This window comes from Schistocerca piceifrons, chromosome 7, assembly GCF_021461385.2.
Source record: "Schistocerca piceifrons isolate TAMUIC-IGC-003096 chromosome 7, iqSchPice1.1, whole genome shotgun sequence".
NCBI lineage: Eukaryota > Metazoa > Arthropoda > Insecta > Orthoptera > Acrididae > Schistocerca > Schistocerca piceifrons.
In genome coordinates, this window is record NC_060144.1 from 556,535,899 (window position 1) to 556,557,129 (window position 21,231).

The following is a 21,231-nucleotide window of genomic DNA, read 5'->3' on the forward strand; positions in this document are numbered from 1 at the left end:
ACATTTGCGACTACAAGACTTTTTTCCTCTAAGCGACCTTTTTTGTTCATTATTGACTGGTCTACTATCTGCTTTGTGTGACTGCGTTACATTTCTGTATCCAGTGCACGCTAGTTTGATGTTTGTTGAGTACGCCTTCATAAAAAAAATGGTTCAAATGGCTCTGAGCACTATGGGACTTAGCTTCTAAGGTCATCAGTCCCCTAGAACTTAGATCTATTTAAACCTAACTAACCTAAGGACATCATACACATCCATGTCCGAGGCAGGATTCGAACCTGCGACCGTAGGGGTTGCGCGGTTCCACACTGTATCGGCTAAAACCGCTCGGCCACCCCTACTGGCACACCTTCATACCGTTGCAGTTTTAATGGGCAGCAGCAGAAGTATAATTACTTGATTTTGTGCAATCATTTCTGTTTCTCTAAGTAAGGAATGGCCCACAATACTGTCACGCATGACATCGATGAACGACTGTGCAAAATTTAGTAATTTCTTATTCCGATGCCCCCAAATCTGCGCAGGTCTAATATATGATATTCCGAATTTAAATTTTCATCCGTACGAAGTAACAAGAACCAATGTATTGCGTGCAGCGCGAGCTGTATAGTTTCTATCTGAGAAAGGAAGACACGACCGCTGAGAAGCAGCAATACGACTTTATTTGTGTAAGGACCAATTTAGATGGCATTGTTATCTTCTGGTCGACGTTGTGCGGGCTATACTGACTTTCTAGAGTCAGTTATTGTCATTATATAGCATCAAGCACGTAGGGCGCGAAACATGACATCGTCGTTTAAACTTTCGCTCCCCACTTTATTAAATAGCAACTAATCCTAGTATGTACTGAAGCACACATACAATAACGACTTTCCTTCTGCATGACTAATCTGCACTTCAGAATTAAGTCCTTGGCACAGTGTTCATGGAACCATTTCCACACCAATTTTCTAGCATTCTACTCCTGAACAGAACATGTGGAAAACGGATCACTTAATTCTCTCCCTGCGAGCTCTGGTTTCCTTTACTTTTTTATGAAAATCATTTCTTCCTATGTTGGTGGGAGCCCTTAAAATATTTTCGTATTCGGAGGAAAAAGTTAGTGACTGAAATTTCGTGAGAATATCTCACCGCAACGAAAAAGGCTTTGATTTAATATTGCCACCACAAGTCGCTTATCATATTTGTGGCACTCTCTCCCCTATTTCGTGACAATACGAAACGAGCTGCCCATCTCCGAAATTTTTCGATGTTCTCCGTCAATCCTAATCTGGTAAGCATCCCGTATCGGGAAGCAATATTCGAGGACGGACAAACGTAGTGTGGGCAGTCTCTTAGTAGACATGCTGCATCTAATTGTTCTGCCAATAAAACGCAGTCTTTGGTTGGCCGTGTCCTCAAACTTATCTATGTAATCGTTCCAGTTTAGGTATTCGTAAATGTAATCTCTAAGTGTGTGGTTGATGCATAAGTTCGTAGCGTTTTTCCAAACGTTTAATAAACGCGACAGATACACATAGCAGAGACTTTAGTTATCATTAATATATTCTCCTTTACTATTTAAAACAGTCTGCTATCTCTGGGATAACTTTCCGATACCGTAACTGTAGAAATCACGTGGTTTTATGGGGAAGCACTTGTCAAACCATGTTCGGAGCGCATTTTCATCCGAAAAGGAAGTTCCTTGAGGGTTGTTCGATAGAGAATCAGGTAGTTGCGGAATGAATTCCCAACCCAGTCCCTGTATAGTGCTTTTTGTCAGTTTAGCAGAATGCAAGCGGGCCTTGTCGTGGATTAGCGTCACTAAACCTCTGTTCCACCAGATACAAAACATTATCTTTCGTGGATGCGCGGGTCTCTGTACGGAGATTTGCTGCTTTGTTTGGGCTCAACCATACATCTCTTTTCGTTATGTTAGCATAAAGACACCATTTATCATCACCGATACAGGACAAGAATGGTCGGTGTTGTTTACGAGCGCATTGGTGGCGAGCAAGCAGAGATTTTTGTGATTTGGGCTTAGACAATGCGGTACGCATACTCCCGAAGTCCGAACTTTCCTCACTGCAAGCAAATGTCACACGATGGTGGAATGACCACAGTTCATCACATTTGCCTGTTCTCGAGCACAATGGATCATTGTGGATTAATGCGTTTAAACGATCTTCATTAAACTCCGAAGGTCTTCCTCAACGTGGAGAGCCACCAATGTCAAAACGATCGCCCTTAAAACTAGAAAACAATTTTTGCCATGCTCTTCCAGTGGCGTTATCCCCATATACGGTTCAAATGTTTCTGGCTGCCTCCGTTGCTATCGCCTCTCTACTGAAATCAAAGACATGATTATGTAGGGAATGTTCCGATTTCTCTCCACTTCACACTCCATTTTCTAGCATCCACAGCTCCACTCGATACCTCCAAATGATGAAATGACAATATGTGAAGTCAAGTAGCAACAGTGAACTACAAATAAAAAAATGACAACCGATAGATAAACACATAGCAACCGGAACATCAACAAACGAAACCAAAACACTACGAACTTACGTATCAGTCTAATACTTGGTAAAACTGATTACCTTTAGATTTGTGTGATTTATCGTGGAACCGAATATAGAGGATTTCCTTTAGTACTCTTTTGAATGAATTAACACTTTTGATTGGCTGGAGTCAATTGTCACTTTTCGTACCATACTGATATCTTGCCTTAATCACTTTGCAATTAGTTTTGATCTTCTGATGCTTTTACGATGTGATAAGAGACATCATCATCTGGAAACATTCTATGAAGGCTGCTCAGATTGTTTTCTAAGTCTTTTATGTAGATCAGGAACAGCGGAGGACCTGTAACATTCCCTTGGGGAAGACCGGACCTCTCTTAGATTAGATTAGATTTACTTTCATTCCAATTGATCTGTAGTGAGGAGGTCCTCCAGGATCATGTAAGAAAAAACAATAATACACGAAAAATATTTACAACTAAAACAAATAAGCTAATGTACCTTCCACAGGTCCGAAGTGGAATGATCGTCTTTTTTTTTAAAATGAGCACTATATGAAAGGATCATTTTACAGCACTTATTTACTAAGATCGCATAATGCACTGAATTTAAAATAAAAAATATTTTAATATTTATAAGGTAATAAACATATAACAGAACTACTACAATACTTATTTACAATGAACACATTACTGCACTGAAATGATGCAGAAGTTAGATTGTACTTTACACACACACAAAATCAGTTGGTCCTAGTGAGAAATTCATCAATCGAGTAGAAGAAGCTGGCCACCAATAGATCCTTTAGGCTTCTCTTAAACTGAATCTCATTGGTTGTTAAGCTTTTTATGGCTGCTGGCAAGTTATTGAAAACGTGTGTTCCTGAATAATGCACACCTTTTTGTACGAGAGTAAGTGACTTTAAATCCTTGTGAAGGTTATTCTTATTTCTAGTATTGACTCCATGAACTGAGCTGTTGGTTTGAGAAAGTGATATATTTTTAATGACAAATTTCGTTAAGAACAGGCCTCTGCTAGATGTCTTTGAGTTCACACAACATATAACTCTTATTGCACGTTCTTGTGCCTGGAAAACTTTAGCTTGGTTTGATGAATTACTCCAAAAAATAGTCCCATATGACATTGTGGAATGAAAGTAAGCATAGTATGCCAGATTTTTCATTTTTGTATCCCCTATGTCTGAGAGAATCCGCATTGCAGACAGAGATTTGTTTAGACGCTTCAGCAGTTCTGTGGTGTGCTCCTCCCAGTTGAATTTATTATCAAGCTGTAATCCCAAGAATTTAACACTGTCCAATTCTTCTATCTGCTTGTCATCGTATGTTAGGCATATGCTTGTGGGACACCCCTTACTAGTTATGAACTGCATGTAGTGTGTTTTTTCATAGTTTACTGACAAAGAACTGGCTATGAACCAGTAATTAATGTACACAAATATTTTACTAGCCGATCTTTCTAAGGCTACACTTGATTTGCTATTTTTTGCAATATTTGTATCATCAGCAAACAAAACAAACTTGGCATCTGGTAATGCTACTGATGAAAGGTCATTGATATACACAAGAAAAAGTAAGGGCCCTAAGATGGAACCTTGTGGGACCCCACATGTAATTAGGTCCCAGTTGGATGATGCCTGATAGCTTAATACATGTCTCTTTCCTAATAACACCATTTGTTTCCTGCCAGAGATATAAGATTTGAACCATTTTGCAGCATTTCCTGTTACACCATAATATTCTAATTTACTTAAAAGGATATTGTGATTTACACAGTCAAATGCCTTTGACAGATCATAAAATATACCAGTTGCCTGTAATTCGTTGTCTAATGAAAAGTACATTTTCACTGAAAGTGTAGATAGCCTTCTCAATATCAGAACCCTTTAGAAATCCTAACTGCGACTTTGACAGTATGTCATTTATGACAAGATGTTTATATAGCCGATTGTACATTACCTTTTCTAAAATTTTTGAGAATGCTGGAAAAAGTGAAACTGGACAGAAATTTGACGCTATTTCTTTATCTCCCTTAATAAACAGTGGCTTAACTTCAGTATATTTCAACCATTCAGGAAATATTCCACTGATAAACGATAGCTTAATGCGTTACTTAACTCAGAATCACGTTCTTTAATTAACTTTGTTGATATTTCATCACAGCCACTAGATGTTTTTGATTTTAAAGATTTTATGATGGACATTACTTCTGCTGGGGTAATGAAGGTCAAATTCATATGATGGAACTTACTTGAAATGTCTGGTCTGAGGTATCTCATGGCAGCATCTACAGAACCTGACAACCTCATCTTTTCAGTAACAGTTATAAAATGTTTGTTGAAAAGATCTGCAACATTATACACATCTGCAACCAATATGTCATTTACTCTTAGTGCTATTTGCCCGTCATGTCTGGTTCTACCGGTCTCCTCCTTCACTATATCCCATATTGTCTTTATTTTGATATATGACATGACTATCTTTCCCTTGTAATATATTTGCTTTGATGTCCGTATTACAGTCTTTACTATTTTGCAGTACTTCTTGTAATGTGCTACAGCATCAACATCAGAACTGTTTCGGATTGACAGATACAGTTTACATGTTTTTTTACAAGATACCTCTATTCCTTGAGTAATCCATGGCTTCTTTGTAAACTTTGCGCTAACTTTGGTTAGTTTTGGGGGAAAACAGTGTTCAAATAAGGTAAGTACTTTATTAGCAAAAATGTTATATTTTTCATTCGTTCCATGAGCACTGTAAACATCACTCCGGTGAGTGTCTCCGAGGAGTGTCCTAAAATAATCAATATTTGGCTTACTGATTACCCTCTTGAGTTGAGGTTTAACAGATTTTATATGCTGTTCAGTATTAACATTTAACAGAAGGAAATGCATGTCATGGTCTGAGAGGCCATTGACTATTGGTTTTGTAATATAATTTTGCTCATTGGACTTTTCTGTAAAGATATTACCAATGGCTGTTTGTGAGCAATTGGGTACCCTACTTGGGAACTTTACAGTGGGAATTAAGTTGAATGATAGTGTTACTAACTCAAATATGTTCTTATTGGGAGAGTCTTTAAGGAAATCTACATTGAAGTCACCAGCAACCATTATTTCTTTGTTTTTGGTTGTTAAATGGTCCAGTACGACTTCAAGGTGGTTTATGAACAGATCAAAGTTACCTGCAGGTGCTCGATTTAGTATTACGAAGGATTTTTTTAATGAAATTCTACTTCTGTTGCACATGATTCGATATGGTGTTCTAGGCAAAATTTATGAATGTCTATGTTTTTAAATTTATGGCAGTTCCTGATGAATGTGGCAACTCCTCCTTTCTCCATTTCTGCTCTACAAAAGTGAGATGCTAACCTAAATCCTGTAGCACTTAAAAGTACTATACCTGTGTTCACATGATGTTCAGAGAGGCAGATTATGTCAGCTGGGTTTGAGGACTCTAATTCATCGATGCAGATAATTAAGTCATTAATTTTATAGTCTTCGAATATTTTGATGCAATAAAGATAGCTGACATTTTACATTGAGTTGAAATATCTTCTGATTGCTGAAAATTTTTAACCAACAGCTGTTTATGCTGATCTAATGAGCTAGAATTATGTTATTTGATTTCTTTCTCGAACTAAAGGTTTGTCTCAATCATAACCTATCTTAAAATTTGGTTTCTTTCTGTCCTCCCTATCCTAAAAAGGGGTCTTTTCTGAACCCTATAACCACTGGTATTTTATCACACTTATGACAGTGCCTCCCCCTTTAACTTTCCTGCTATTTTCCCAGCCAGTTTACCCTTCCCTTTTCTGTTGAGGTGAAGGCCATGCCTAGTATAACCCACCTATTGAGAGAATCAACAGCAACCACACCAATGTGTGACCCTGTACCCGACATAATCAGCTGTTCCAGCTCCAAATTAACTCTACTGACTGAAGAGTTCAAATGAGGTCGGTCATGGCGCCCAAGAACCGATACAAACTCAGCACTAGTAAGCTTCAATGCTGATGCAATCTTTGCCAGGTCACACTCTATACTGTACCCAGGATCTCTATCAGTACTATTACCTGGCACACCCACTACAACCACGATGTCTTCCTTAGTGGAATCTTTGCAAAGTGATCCTGAATCCTCTGTCACCTGCTCCAGACCAGCACTAGGTCTAAAAAAAATTGGTGACATGGTATTCTGATCCTAGTTCATCCTGCAAAAGTTGGCCAACACCTCTTCGATGGGAACTACCTAACAACAGCACTCTCTTTCTCTTTACTGATTTCCCTACATTCTTACTTCTCAATTTACAGCTGAAAGTTTGTTGTGCTCTGTCTACACCTGGAACTGCTTGAGGCTCACCAGCTTCTGACTGAAGCAAGAAGTCAAATCTATTTTCTACCTTCACCAGGAAGCTGCCAGACAAAGTTCTAGGCCTGTTCCTCCTGTTGCCTGTTGCCACTTCCCACCTCCCTTTACCCTTCTCCCTCCTTAACCTATCAAGATCTCCCCTGGCATTGTCTAACTCAGCCTGAAGGTCGTCAGTTTTCCCCTCCTGTTCTAGTATCTTCCAATCTCTACTACATATCCTAAAAAAGCACTGATGAGTCTCATTTACTTCCCCTACTCCCACGCCACTACAGTCACCCACGGGGAAAAAACTACAGCACTTGTCACACCAAAGCCTCGACCTAACAATTCTACGGCAAGTCAAGCAATTTTCACTCATGGTAAACGCAATAGTTTATTAAGAATAAGTCAGTTAAATTACAGATAAACACGTAAATATGATTCCACAAATTTGGTCTATACGCAATTGTGTGTAAACAAAAACAACAGCGCGAAGTTTCTGATACAACAACTTAAACTTTACGCTACATTCCGGAAATGTAAATTAAATAATGAAGAGGTACGCTACAGTTAAATTGCTGGAGAGAGCAAAGAACAATTAAACGAAATTCTATGGATTTGCTGAGGCTAAACGTATACAGAAAATACGACTATAACCCGACTGTACGATCTTTTCGCGTTTTCTTCCATATTACGTAAAGAAAAATGAAACCTTTAATGGTACGCTTAAAAAGCACACTAATACACCTATTTATCACGTAATCAGTACTAAACTAAATGCTGTGATGATCTAAAATGACTTATCTCTACGAAAACACCAAAACTCGCCCTAGTCGCCTTGCTGACAGGGGATTACTAACCAGTCACACAACTGAGACGATACTCCATAGGCACTCAATTTGATTAATAGTCGCTTATGAGGAACGGTATTAAAAGGCTTCTGGAAAATTATTCCTGTAGTAGAATATTGTAGTTAACGCATTCAAATGCCTTCGATAAGTCGCAAAAGAGTTGGAGGGATTTACTGAAGACGGCGTTGGCATTCTCTTACGGTGAAGGGAAACCTCCGAAACTGCTGGCTGGAGTGCCGGATGAGTGTGTACGGCTGTTAGGGTCCCCCTGGCGCCGTAAACACGGCCGCCGGACGGCCGTCCGGCGCAGTCAGCGCACAGCACACACGTGGTCCGGCGCTGCGGGTGGGGGCGGCCGCGGGGGCGGGAAGCGCGCCAGCCAGTAGCGGCCCGAAGGCGCCCGCGGCCGGACGCTCCCACGCCACAGGTAGGCAGGCAGGCAGGGAAGCGCGTTGGCGGCTGACCGCGTAGCCGGCGACTCGCCATTGCCACTGCTGCTGCTGCTGCGCTACACACACCGCTTACTGTAAATCTCACTTCTGTCTGTCTGTGCGAGCTGTCACGCTAAGTTTTATGGTTTTACTAGCTATACTGCCCGGCGTTGCACGAGATTTTTAATGTCTGCCACTCAAAGTCATTGGCGCTGTGCCTCGGTGATGCTCGTAGTGAATCCACGCCACACGAGAAAATGCACTCGCTTTAAATCGAAGGTCATACTTCTGATTCTGACTTTTGCAAATACACACCAATTTCAAACCAAAAGTTTAGTAATAACAATTGCATCACAGATTATGCTTTGATTCCTTTTTAAATTACAAGTTAAAGCAATATGTATGTAACGCATAATGCTAGGCATTTAATTTTTCAATAATTTTCTTCATTGTTTCATCTGAATGTAGAAATTTGAAGTAAAACGGCGAAGAACTTTTAAGTAAATGGGTCAAGAACTTTTCGAGAAGTTTGGTACGTATGTAGTAAATATTAAAAATATATTACGAATGACCGCCCAAATGTTCATTAGAAATCGAGGAGAAATTTGAAGTAAATCGACCAAGAACTTTTAGAGATTTTTGGTAACAACCTTCCCCTTTGTATATTGCATACATACGAGAGTAATCCCAAATGTAAGGTCTCCTATTTTTTTATAAGTACATAGACCTGTTTATTTCTACAGTGGTTTACATCAGTTTACAGCTTGAACATTTAGCTACTTTTCGACATAATCACTATTTCTGTCGATGCATTTTTGTAGACGATGTGGCAGTTTTTGTATGCCCATATCATATCAGCTCGCTGCCATGCTGTTCGGAAAGTTATGAACCTCTTCTTTCACCTCGTCGTCAGACCTGAATCGCTGGGACCAAAATTAACGCCGACAAGTGCTGTGAGACACTGTGAAAATTCAAACGGGCAATTCAGAACCGGGGAAGAGGAATGTTGAGCAAGGCCGTACACATTCTCCACGCTCGCCCACACATCGCTCGGAAAACCGTCGCTCTCCTGCAACAATTTCAGTGGAACATAATCACCCACCCACCCTATAGTCATGACTTGGCGCCCAGTGACTAGCGCCTGTTCCCTAGGTTAAAAGAACATTTGGCCGGAAAGCGATTCAGCTCCGACGACGAGGTGAAAGAAGAGGTTCATAACTTTCTGAACAGCATGGCGGCGAGCTGGTATGACATGGGCATAAAAAACCTGCCACAGCGTCTACAAAAATGTATCGACAGAAATGGTGATTATGTCGAAAAATAGCTAAATGTTCAAGCTGTAAACTGATGTAAACCACTGTAGAAATAAACGGGTCTATGTACTTATAAAAAATAGGAGACCTTAGTTTTGGGATTACCCTCGTATATCTTTCAAGTGACATTACGAAATCTTATCTAAACAGTGATCTTCCTCTTGTCTTGAAGGTGAAACGCCCAAAATTTCTTCAACATCGGAATAAAATTGCAGAACCAACAGAAACTCTTATATATGTATTCACAGATGTTATTTTCTCAGCAACTGTGATATAATGTATTTTTCAAAATAAAATTCACTCCTCAGTTGCACAACTAGGAAATTTATTTCGCTTCACCAGTTTCAACAGATTAATCTATCATCTTTAGAAGTCTCCAATATTCGAGATATTATTAATCATTAGAATTTGGCCACAGATGTACCTAAAGGGTAAGAAGTGTATTACAGAAAGTCACTGAATATTTGTTTAGCAGATGTCAATATTTTCTTCGCCAAAGCATAATGCCATGACATGTCCAAAAACGTACATATTGTACATGATAATTTTACACAGGTTGGTAATTTACAGTAAATGAATCACATTCATGTAAATAATTGTTAATATAGCAGCAAGGAACTTATACAAAAGCTTATAAAAAGTATAAGTAAGGTATATAAAGGAAGTTATTTGTAATACATATGAAAAACATGGCACATGAGCTACTACTGACATTAACATCTAGAAGAAATGGGCTAATGTTCATAATTTTATAAGGACATGCAATACAATCGAAATAGTGTCTATTGTTCAGTGCAGCTGATCATTCAACAGATCTTTGGAATTTAGGTAGAAACGTTTATATATTTCGAGATTTTTTAGAAGATTCATTTTGTAACCCGTGTCAAGTATGTGCAAAATTTCTAGTTTAACAAAGATGGAGGAGGAAGAGTACATTTATGGACTTTGAGATGTTCTGCAAAAGTTGGATTACATGAATTTTCAACATCTTTGTTAGAAGTGGTTACTACAGCGGTTTTTAAATACCATGTCTGTCAGTTCTACATACGATCTCGGACACATATTACATTGAATTTTATACATCCCTGATTTGAGAAGTTTTTCAATTGCTTAATATGGAAATTTTGCATATAGTTGATAAGGGCTACAAAATGAACCTCTTAGAAGAGATCAAAATATAAAACATTCCCACCTAGCATTCCAGATTTGTCGAACGATAAGCTTGCACTGAAAAATAGACACTACTTCCATTGTATTTCATGAAAAGTAGCCGATTTCTCCCACATATTAATGGCAGCAATAGCTTATGTGGAACTATGTGCCATGTTTCTCATATGTATTACATATAACTTTCTTTTTATACCTTTGTTAACATTTTAAATGCTTTTATATATGTTCCTCGTTGTTAGCACAACAACTTGACTATGTACATAAATGTGATTTATTTACAGTAAATTATCAATGTACAGTTGTCACATACGATATGTACGATTTTGGACATGTCATAGCATTATGCTTCTGTGAATAAGATATTGGATATCTGTTGAACTAATATTAAGTAAGTTTTTGTAAAACACTTCTTATACTTTACATACAAGTATGGCCAAGTTACAATGATTTGTAATGTCCCATTTTTGTAGGCTTCTGAAGGTGACAGTTTAATCTTTGGTAAAGCGAAATAAATTTCATAACCGTGCAACTGACGACTGAATTTTATTCTGATCTAATTTTAATTATACCCTGCTTTCGTGTGAGGAATAGAATGTGTGTAGGCTTCTCGCTGAAAACAGATTCCTCGCATTTCCTTGGACTTTACAGAGACGTCAGACATATTTCTGCGACACGGATTAAGGTAGCGCAGTAGTTAGACGATGGATTCATGTTCCTGGAAAAGACTGTTGAAATCTCTGAGCGGTGATCCAGATGTTAGCTTTCTGTGATCTTCCTAAATCGCTTAACGTATTAACACCAACACCCGTTATATGACGGACCGACGATGGTGTGCTCTCGCGTCATATCACGGACAAATGAAAACCTATCTCCAGCATCAACCTAAAAAGAATTTTTAGCTATTCAGTATCATCAACATAGAGCTATAAAATGTAGCCGAAGTAATTAAAGTTTCAACATACCTTTATTGAAATGATAATTTCCAGTCGTTTTCCTATTAATTGTTTTTTCCAATGTAGAATGTCGATTGGTATTAAAATGAAATAACAAAATTGTAGATAAAATAGATTATCCAATATCGTAAAAATACATACATAAATTTAAAGTGTCAATAATGACCCAGAAGAAGTAGTGGCTCAACCATTCACGTCTCAATATGGAAAAGCATTTTTATTGTTGAACGTAGCTGGATCTTGCTTTTAAGAATAGAGATGTATTAGCATGTACTCACCATTGTTAGGTAAAATTAATTCTATATGTCATGTGAAAGTAATAACATGCAGTAATTTATAAATTAAAACATATTAGTAGCAATCCGTACATTCTTCTAACTTAGGCAGCGCCGGTCTAATTTCCTGTCCCAAAAGACGGAAATAGAAGTAATCTGTTGATTTATAGACACAAACTATTTACACAGGATTGTAGTAGAATTTTAGAACTGTCTTTCAAAACCGTGAAATACCTCTACGAAAACAGTCTATTGACGCATAGCGAGAACGGATTCACAAAGTGTTACTGGCTCTATTCACACCATTAAAAGTGCATCTAAGGTATATTCGACGTTTCTACATTTCCATAAGGCTTTTTACACCGTTCCTGACAAACAGCTTCTTGTCAAATGGCGTGTCTACTCGGTTCGTCGCTTCCTGTCAGAAAGGCCAAAGTTCATATTGTTTGGCCGGAAATCATCTAATGAAATCAACTCTATATGTGGGTTCTCCAAAGTAGCGCTAGAGGCCGTTTGTTGTTCCTTTGAGAAGGTGATGTATTCTAGAATGGTATCTCACCTTAACGACAGTACAAACAAACGTGCTGGGAGAACATCCGCAACTGAGCATTACACCAGGGGTTCAAAATACCGCCCCAGTTGTATATTTCTTTTATTATCACGACCGGTTGGCCATCCCCAGGTGTCGCAACTGTGCTGTGGCCCCCGAGCGCAACAATAACAGCGTGAGCAAATCACAGTTTCGATTTCACAAGGGTTGCTGTACTGAGAATGTCGTTTACATGTTCACTCACCGGATTTTACAAGCATTAAATAATAAAATAGCGCCGTTTGGTATTTTCTGCCTTCTATCTAAGTCATTTAAGAGTGAGACTCACAGTATTCTCCTACATTATTTGAAGTTTTATGGGACTGATGGTATAGCCAGCCAGTCGAAGATGTCATATGTAACCAAAAGAATGAAGAAAGTTCTACTTAGTAATTCAACCAATATAGTTCGGGGACATAATTCTAACTGGGTAGAAATCACGTGTGGGGTTCCCCAGGACTAGATCTTGGCTCCACTATTGTTCTTCATATAAGTAAACTATCTTCCGTCTGATATAGAACAAGCAGAATTAGTTATTTTTGCAGATGACAGTAGTACTGTGATAAATCCAAGTATACATACAGAAACAGAAGAAACGGTAAACAAAGTTGTTAAAAGTATCTCTGACTGGTTTTCTACGAATGGTCTCATCCTCAATTTTAAAAAGAAACTACATATTCAGTTCTGCACACCTCGAGTACTACGCCAATGTTAAGTATAACCTCTAATAAATAGGATGGAAACCTCAAAATTCTTAGGGGTCCCTATTGATGAGAATTTAAATTGGAAAAAGCACATTTTGGAACTCCTAAAACAATAAAGTTCAGCCACATTTCCTGTTCGAATCATTGAAAACCTTGGGGAGAGACAAATCAGTAAGTTAATATATTTTGCACATTTTCGCTCAATAATGGAATAACGTTTTAGGGTAACTCATCTATAAGAAAGCACGTCTTCGTCGCGCGAAAACGTGCTGTAAAAATAATATGTCGTGCTCACCCACGATCATCTTGTAGTCTTCTGTTTAAGGAGTTAGGCATTCTGACTGCTGCTTCACAGTATATTTATTTCCTCATGAAGTTTGTTGTAAATAATCCACTACAGTTCATAAGGTACAATGATATACAGAATTACAGCAGCAGAAGGAAAAATGACATTCATTACTCCACATTAAAGTTGTCTTTAGTACAAAAAAGCGGTGCATAATGCTGCACAAAAAATATTGATCACTTGTCCAGTGATATCAAATGTCTGACAGACAGCAAAGTAAAATATGAAAGTAAACTGAGAAATTTTCTCCTTGACAACTTTTTCTATTCCGTAGAAGAATTTCTATTACTTTAGGTGTTGGGTAGGAATTACTATCTCACATCTGTATATATTTTTCATTTTTGGAAAAAAAACCTTGGAAATGTTCAGAAAGTAACCATATGTACAAATTAATTTGCGATGTGAATGTAATAAGGTCCATCGTGCAAAATGAATCATGGAACATGTAACCAACTAACTAACTAACTAACATGAACGCTGTAGAAGACTGTCGTGCAGCTCTCAGGTTGTTTACGGATGATGCTGTCGTTTACCGTCTAGTAAAGCCGTCAGAAGATCGAAACGAACTGCATTAAGTTCATTGGTTTCCACGGCCAGTGTCAATGCCAGTAAAATTATTTTTACCTGAATCGTCATGAGACAGTAAAACTATAAAAGCGAAGTTTAGAGCGTCTTTACAACTGCCCTCTCCTCATTGTCAGTCTATGCGCCTGAAAAGCACCTCATCAAAGAAGGTCAAAATCTTGAGTATGTAATTGTTTTAGTATTTAGTAATGACGCGGTCTAGCACTAAAAGTGATTTTATAGGAATTACAAAGCGGTTTAGACAGTATAACTGCACGGGGAGAAATCTAGCAGTTGACTCCGAACAATAAGAAGTGTGAGGTCCTCCACATGAGGACTGACCATATGTCATTAAATTTTGGTTACGCGATAAATTACACAATTTTAAACGTTGTCGATTCATCTACTCGTAAATGTTCGGGGATTACATTTGCAAACAATTTGAACTGGAACCATCACATACGGTGTGATTTAAAAAAGAAAGTTGCACGCAGTTATGGTTGGGCAAATAACTTTTATTGAATGTTGCACTATAAATCAAAGTGACACAGATAGATGATACCGTTTTTCAGCATAGTTAGCGAGTCTCTGAAAACAACGCTCGGAATTTTCTGCCAATCATTCTCTTGCTGGACAATACAAATCCGCTGCTCTTTCACAACGCCGTTCTCGTATTTGGAAAATCTCCTCCCCTCAAGATGTAAGTTAATGCGGATGAGTAGGGAGATAGAACCTGTAATGTTCACATGCAGTATTACTGGTGTCCTGCTTCACACAACCAACTCGTGTCTGGGCGTAACGTTGCAAAGCGATGTGAAATGGAACGAACATGTGAGATGTGTGGTAGGGAAGGTGAACGGTCGACTTCGGTTTATTGGGAGAATTTTGGTGAAGAGTGGTTCACCTGTAAAGGAGACCTCATATGGGACGCTGGTGCGACCTGTTCTTGAGTTCTGCTCGAGTGTTTGAGATCCTAACCAGATCGGATTGAGGGACGACATCGAGGCAGTTCAGAGGCGGACAGCTAGATTTGTTACCGGTGGGTTCGAACAACCCACATGTATTACGGAGATGCTTCGGGAACTCAAATGGGAATCCAAGGAGTGAAGGCGACGTTCTTTTCCAGAAACACTATTGATAAAATTTAGACAACTGCAAACGACTCTACTGCCGCCAACATACATTGCACTTAAAGACCGCGAAGATAAGGTAGGAGAAATTAGGGCTCATACGGAGGCATATAGATAGTCGTTTTCCCTCGCTCTGTTTGCGAGTGGAACAAGAAAGGAAATGACTAGTAGTGGTAAAGGGTACCCTCCGCCAAACACCGTACGGTGGCTTACAGAGTATCTATGTAGGTGGAGATGTGCTCCACTGGCCATTAAAATTGCTACACCACGAAGATGACGTGCACCAGACGCGAAATTTGACCGACAGGAAGAAGATGCTGTGATATGCAAATGATTAGCTTTTCAGAGCATTCACACAAGGTTGGCGCCCGTGGCGACACCTACAATGTGCTGACATGAGGAAAGTTTCCAACCGATTTCTCATACACAAACAACAGTTGACCGGCGTTGCCCGGTGAAATGTTGTTGTGATGCCTCGTGTAAGGAGGAGAAATGCGTACCATCACGTTTCCAACTTTGATAAAGGTCGGATTGTAGCCTATCGGGATTGCGGTTTATCGTATCGCGACATTGCTGCTCGCGTTGGTCGAGATCCAATGACTGTTAGCAGAATCTGGAATCGGTGGGTTCAGGAGGGTAATACGGAACGCCGTGCTGGAGCCGAACGGCCTCGTATCACTAGCAGTCGAGATGACGGACATCTTATTCGCATGGCTGTAACGGATCGTGCAGCCACGTCTCGATCCCTGAGTCAACAGATGGGGACGTTTGCAAGACAACAACCATCTGCACGAACATTTCGACAACGTTTGAAGCAGCATGGACTATCAGCTCGGAGATCATGGCTGCGGTTACCCTTAACGCTGCATCACAGAGAGGAGCGCGTGCGATGGTGTACTCAACGACGAACCTGGGTGCACGAATGGCAAAATGTCATTTCTTCGCATGAATCCAGGTTCTGTTTACAGCATCATGATGGTCGCATCCGTGTCTGGCGATATCGCGGTGAACGCACATTGGAAGCGTGTATTCGTCATCGCCATACTGGCGTATCATCCAGCGTGATGGTATGGGGTGCCATTGGTTACACGTCTCGGTCACCTCTCGTTCGCACTGACGGCACTCTGAACAGTGGACGTTAGATTTCAGATGTGTTACGACCCGTGGCTCTACCCTTCATCCGATCCCTGCGAAACCTTACATTTCAGCAGGGTAATGAACGACCGCATGTTGCAGGTCCTGTATGGGCCTTTCTGGATACGGAAAATGTTCGACTGCTGCCCTGACTAGCACATTCTCCAGATCTCTCACCAATTGGAAATGTCTCGTCAATGGTGGCCGAGCAACTGGCTCGTCACAATACGCCAGTGACTACTCTTGATGAAATGTGGTATCGTGTTGGAGCTGCATGGGCAGCTGTAGCTGTACACGCCATCCAAGATCTGTTTGACTCAATGCCCAGGCGTATCAAAGCCGTTTTTACGGCCAGAGGTGGTTCTTCTGGGTACTGATTTCTCAGGATCTGTGCACCCAAATTGCGTGAAAATGTAATCACATGTCAGTTCTAGTATAATATATTTGTCCAATGAATACCAGTTTATTATCTGCATTTCTTCTTGGTGTAGCAATTTTAATGGCCAGTAGTGTACTTTCAGCATGCCGAATGGACATTGTCGGCTGAGCTCGATGTCGATTGCCGAATACCATAACATTTTGTTGACTCTGATTTACATAAGGAGAAAAGACCGTGGTGGTAAAATAAGAGGAACAAGAGCTCGAGCAGAAACCACTCGCTTTTCTTGAGTCTAACGGTCTACAAACAGTTTGAACGTGTTTCTATGCCATTTCAGCCAAACGCGTATCAAATGCAGAGTAACTGTGTGGGTGAAGTTGTCAGTCTAGCTTATAATCTTCCCTACCTCTACGTGGTAAGATGAAAAATAATCTTATTCTCGATAAAAACCTGTTCTTGGAATATTCTTAGATTTTTCCCAGACATCAGAAGGCTTTCTTCGAAACCGACATTCTTTACAGCATTAACCCATTACTTAGGTTGTATTTATTGCGATACTCTCACCCATTGCAAAACGCCAAGCGACTAGAAAAAACGCAGATAACTCGTGTATATATGAAAGGTAAAAGAGTGGACACTCAAAATTACAGACCAATATCCTGAGTGCACTATCCGAAAATTACCTCGAGCAATTAAACAGAGAACCGACTCGTGGAGATAACATCTTGGACCTACTGATAACAAACAGACCCGAACTTTTCGACTCTGTATGTACAGAACAGGGAATCAGTGATCATAAGGCCGTTGCAGCATCCCTGAATATGGAAGTTAATAGGAATATAAAAAAAGGGAGGAAGGTTTATCTGTTTAGCAAGAGTAATAGAAGGCAGATTTCAGACTACCTAACAGATCAAAACGAAAATTTCTGTTCCGACACTGACAATGTTGAGTGTTTATGGAAAAAGTTCAAGGCAATCGTAAAATGCGTTTTAGACAGGTACGTGCCGAGTAAAACTGTGAGGGACGGGAAAAACCCACCGTGGTACAACAACAAAGTTAGGAAACTACTGCGAAAGCAAAGAGAGCTCCACTCCAAGTTTAAACGCAGCCAAAACCTCTCAGACAAACAGAAGCTAAACGATGTCAAAGTTAGCGTAAGGAGGGCTAGGCGTGAAGCGTTCATTGAATTCGAAAGTAAAATTCTATGTACCGACTTGACAGAAAATCCTAGGAAGTTCTGGTCTTACGTTAAATCAGTAAGTGGCTCGAAACAGCATATCCAGACACTACTGGATGATGATGGCATTGAAACAGAGGATGACACGCGTAAAGCTGAAATACTAAACACCTTTTTCCAAAGCTGTTTCACAGAGGAAGACCGCACTGCAGTTCCTTCTCTAAATCCTCGCACAAACGAAAAAATGGCTGACATCGAAATAAGTGTCCAAGGAATAGAAAAGCAACTGGAATCACTCAATAGAGGAAAGTCCACTGGACCTGACGGGATACCAATTCGATTCTACACAGAGTACGCGAAAGAACTTGCCCCCCTTCTAACAGCCGTGTACCGCAAGTCTCTAGAGGAACGGAGGGTTCCAAATGATTGGAAAAGAGCACAGATAGTCCCAGTCTTCAAGAAGGGTCGTCGAGCAGATGCGCAAAACTATAGACCTATATCTCTTACGTCGATCTCTTGTAGAATTTTAGAACATGTTTTTTGCTCGCGTATCATGTCATTTCTGGAAACCCAGAATCTACTATGTAGGAATCAACATGGATTCCGGAAACAGCGATCGTGTGAGACCCAACTCGCCTTATTTGTTCATGAGACCCAGAAAATATTAGATACAGGCTCCCAGGTAGATGCTATTTTTCTTGACTTCCGGAAGGCGTTCGATACAGTTCCGCACTGTCGCCTGATAAACAAAGTAAGAGCCTACGGAATATCAGACCAGCTGTGTGGCTGGATTGAAGAGTTTTTAGCAAACAGAACACAGCATGTTGTTATCAATGGAGAGACGTCTACAGACGTTAAAGTAACCTCTGGCGTGCCACAGGGGAGTGTAATGGGACCATTGCTTTTCACAATATATATAAATGACCTAGTAGATAGTGTCGGAAGTTCCATGCGGCTTTTCGCGGATGATGCTGTAGTATACAGAGAAGTTGCTGCATTAGAAAATTGTAGCGAAATACAGGAAGATCTGCAGCGGATAGGCACTTGGTGCAGGGAGTGGCAACTGACCCTTAACATAGACAAATGTAATGTATTGCGAATACATAGAAAGAAGGATCCTTTATTGTATGATTATATGATAGCGGAACAAACACTGGTAGCAGTTACTTCTGTAAAATATCTGGGAGTATGCGTACGGAACGATTTGAAGTGGAATGATCATATAAAATTAATCGTTGGTAAGGCGGGTACCAGGTTGAGATTCATTGGGAGAGTGCTTAGAAAATGTAGTCCATCAACAAAGGAGGTGGCTTACAAAACACTCGTTCGACCTATACTTGAGTATTGCTCATCAGTGTGGGATCCGTACCAGGTCGGGTTGACGGAGGAGATAGAAAAGATCCAAAGAAGAGCGGCGCGTTTCGTCACCGGGTTATTTGGTAACCGTGATAGCGTTACGGAGATGTTTAATAAACTCAAGTGGCAGACTCTGCAAGAGAGGCGCTCTGCATCGCGGTGTAGCTTGCTGTCCAGGTTTCGAGAGGGTGCGTTTCTGGATGAGGTATCGAATATATTGCTTCCCCCTACTTATACCTCCCGAGGAGATCACGAATGTAAAATTAGAGAGATTAGAGCGCGCACGGAGGCTTTCAGACAGTCGTTCTTCCCGCGAACCATACGCGACTGGAACAGGAAAGGGAGGTAATGACAGTGGCACGTAAAGTGCCCTCCGCCACACACCGTTGGGTGGCTTGCGGAGTATCAATGTAGATGTAGATGTAGAATTCTAGGACGTATTCTGAGTTCCAATAGAATAAATTTCCTAGAGATCGAAAAGATTATGTCCACGAATCGGCACGCTTTTAGAAATCATCGCTCTTGTGAATCTCAGCTTGCCCTTTTCTGACGATACACAGCGAACTGTGGATGAAAGGCGACAGGTAGATACCGTATTTGTAGATTTCAGAGAAGCATTTGTACGGTAGCTCACTGCAGATTGTCATGGAGATACGAGCATATGGACTAGATTTCCTCATATGCGAATGGCTCGAGGACTTCTTAGGTAATAAAAACAAGTATGTATTCCTCGAAGGACCCGCCAGGTTAGCTGAGGGCGCTAATGCACTGCTTCCTGGACTCGGGTAGGCGCGCTGACCCCGAATCGAATCAGCCCGGCGTATTAAGACGGAGGCCGGTGTGCCAGCCAGCCTGGGTGTGGTTTTTAGGTGGTTTTCCACATCCCACTAGGTGAATACCGAGCTGGTCCCCATTTCCCGCCTCAGTTCCGCGACTCGCAGACATCTGATAAACGTCCGCACTCTTTCATGGCTTACACTGGATGCAGACAGCTGGGGTACACTAATTCTGTCCTGGAGGGTATGGGGCGGCGACAGGAAGGGCATCCAGTCACCTTCCGACACTAACAAGTCCACAGTAACGAGGCCGACCCCGTATTGAAGTGGGACAAAGGCTCACGAAAATGGTGACTATGATGTAGTCCTCGACGGCGAGTGTTCATCAGACACAAGGGTATCATTACAAGTGCCACAGAGTAGTGAGATAAGACCGCTATAATTTACTATGTACATAAATGATCTGACAGACAGGTAGACAGCAGTGTGCGGTTTTTTTGATGACGATGCTGTGGTGTACTGGAAGGTGTCGAAGGTGAGTGGCTGTATGATTATACAAGATGACTCAGACAAAATTTCTTGCTCGTTTGAAAAAAGGCGGTTAGCTCTACATGTAGATAAATGTAAGTTAATGAGGATAAGTAGGAAAAACAAGCCTGTAATGCTCGGGAACAGCATTAGTAGTGTCCCGCTTGACACAGTCAGGTCTTTTAAATATCTGGGCGTAACGTTACAAAGTGATATGAGACGGAACGAGCGTGCGACGACTGAAGAAAGTATGGCAAACGGTTGACTTCAGTGTATTGGGAGAATTTCAAGAAAGTGTGGTTCATCTGTTGAGGCTATCGCATTTTGGGCCTATTCTTGAGCACTGTTCGAGTGGTTGGGATATGCACTAGTTCGTATTAATCAAAGACACTGAAGCAATTCACAGGCGGGATGCCAGATTTGATGGCGGTAGGCTGAAACAACGCACAAGTGCTATGGAGATGCTTCAGAAACTTAGATGGGAACTGCTGGAGGGAAGGATACGTTCCTTTAGAGGAACACTGGTATCCTGGTCTGACGAGCTTGAAAGCGCGCCGGAAAGCACGGACCTAGGCAACAGCCGCTAGGCACGGGCCACGCCCCCCGTGCCAGCCTATCGACGCTCAAGGCCCCGCTATGAAGTTAGCAGAACATGGGCCCGGCCCTCAGTCGTGTTGTGACTGCGCTC

The 21,231-nt window shown here is 40.7% G+C and overlaps 1 protein-coding gene across 1 annotated transcript in view; it reads left to right on the top strand.

The window, feature by feature from the left end:
• Positions 1 to 8,039: 8,039 nt before the first annotated feature.
• LOC124804952 (ras-related and estrogen-regulated growth inhibitor) overlaps positions 8,040 to 21,231 on the top strand; it is a 190,723-nt gene continuing 177,531 nt past the window's right edge. The window contains exon 1 of the mRNA XM_047265339.1: positions 8,040 to 8,145. The gene's annotated coding sequence lies outside the window, so the exon portion shown is untranslated. The remainder of the gene's footprint in view (positions 8,146 to 21,231) is intronic.